This window comes from Mastomys coucha, unplaced genomic scaffold, assembly GCF_008632895.1.
Source record: "Mastomys coucha isolate ucsf_1 unplaced genomic scaffold, UCSF_Mcou_1 pScaffold3, whole genome shotgun sequence".
NCBI lineage: Eukaryota > Metazoa > Chordata > Mammalia > Rodentia > Muridae > Mastomys > Mastomys coucha.
Window position 1 is genome coordinate 28,540,821 of NW_022196909.1, and position 2,160 is coordinate 28,542,980.

Consider the following 2,160-nt stretch of genomic DNA (forward strand, 5'->3'; position numbering starts at 1 on the left):
AGAGAGGGGGAGGGAGAGAGAGAGGGGGGGAGCATAATCTTGTGCTGATTCCTTTAATTTTATCTGAATTTTTCCTGTTTTGTCATCCATAAGTCTGTTCAAAGAATAATTTCTATCAATATTTTGTAATTTCAGTAAGATGATGAGTTTTTAACATTTTTGCAAATTTTATAAAAAAAAATGAAAGAAAAGAGAAAGGAACAGACACACACACACAAATAATGGGTGTGATGGGCTCTCAGACAATTGCTTTCCTCGGTACAGCCGGGTACAGCCGCGGGCGAGCACCAGCTGGGTAAACACCTGTGGTAGCTTGTTGGCTCTACACAACATCAAAGGGGAAACCCCTCCCACTCCCAGGAGTAGCTCTATTTTTCTTACATAACCCCCCAATATTGACAAGATCTTGTTTTTGTTGACACACTGCTGTTGCTTAAGAAATCGCTACAGGGCTGGCGAGGTGGCTCAGCGGGTAAGAGCACTGACTGCTCTTCCGAAGGTCCTGAGTTTGGATTCCAGCAACCACATGGTGGCTCACAACCACCCGTAATGAGATCTGACGCCCTCTTCTGGTGCGTCTGAGCAAGCGGGGCCGGAGCATGCAGGCAAATACTCATTGTAGTTCATAAATGTAAAATAAAAATAAATCTTTAAAAAAAAAAAGAAATCGCTGCAGTTGACAGCTGCTCATGATGGGACAGCCTTTGTTGGAAGGTGGGATTAGGTGGGTGGGTGGGGGAGCACCCTCAGAGAGGCAGGGGGAGGGGGATTGGATAGGAGGTTTCCGGAGGGGAGACCTAGAAAGGGGATAATATTTGAAATGTAAATAAAGAAACTATCCAGTAAAAGGGGGGAAAAAGCCAGGCGGTGGTGGCACACGCCTTTAATCCCAGCACTTGGGAGGCAGAGGCAGGCAGATTTCAGAGTTCAAGGCCAGCCTGGTCTACAAAGTGAGTTCCAGGACAGCCAGGGCTATACAGAGAAATTCTGTCTCGAAAACAAACAAACAAACAAAACAAACAAAAAAAGGGGAAAAAAAAAGAAGCATCTAACACATTTGACCAATTAACTCTGAGGGACCTTGCACACAAAAGGTATCATTGAATCCTGACTGAACTCGAGGTTTAAAAATGAAACTTGTGCTTGGTTAGACATTGCAGTCCTTTGAATGGAGACCAGATGGAAAATGGGTCAACATTTCTTCACTACCTTGTACTGCCCAGCATGCCCAGCACAACCACGATCAGATGTATGTTCAGTTTTGCAATTTGAAAGTCTCTGTTTGTGGATGGTGACTCAACCCATCTCACAGCAAGCAGATTATGGAAAGATAACCTCCTCTCCGATTTCTGCAAGGGAATCTAACTTGTTTTAATTTAGAAACAGGAACTTTCAGTACCTCTAGCGTCTGACTAAGAGTAGGTACTGTCTACTTAGTTTTTAAAAAGTCCCAAGAGTAAAGGCTGAGACGATTACCTGGCAATGGTGTGCATGCTTTGAATCCCAGCACTCAGGAGGCAGGGGTAACTGGATCCAGGAGTTCCAGGCCAGCCTGGTCTACAGAGTGAGCTTCAGGACAGCCAGGGATACACAGAGAAACCCTGTCTCGAGAAAACAAAACAAAAAACAAACAAACAAAAAAATTAAAATGTACCCTTTCTTTTTTCCCATTATATAGGTATAACTGGGACAGCATGCGTACTAAGAGGGTGTCGAGTCCCCTGGCAATGGAGTTACAGATGGTTGTGAGCCACCATGTGAGGGCTAGGAATTGATCCTGGGTCTTCTGCAAGTGCAGCAAGCACTTCACATGCTCTTCACTGCTGAGCCATCTCTCCAGCTCCCACGCACACATTCTTAAGAGCATCATAATGTGATAAATGTTGTACTTGTAGCAGGATATCAAAACGCTTAATAGTATTTTTTGCTTAAAATGTTTATTCTCTCGAGAGGAATTGAAGGCTGGGACTGAGTTGGCTCACTGGTAAAGGTATTTGCTAATGAGGTTGTGAGCCTGAGTTTGATCTCTCGGACCCATACAGTGGGAGAAGACAACTGGCTCCCAAAAGCTGTCCTCTGACTTCCACAGGCACCCTACACTTAGTCGCCCCCCCCGCCCCCCACCCTCCATGCACACAGAGTAAAGTGATAAAGAAGTGG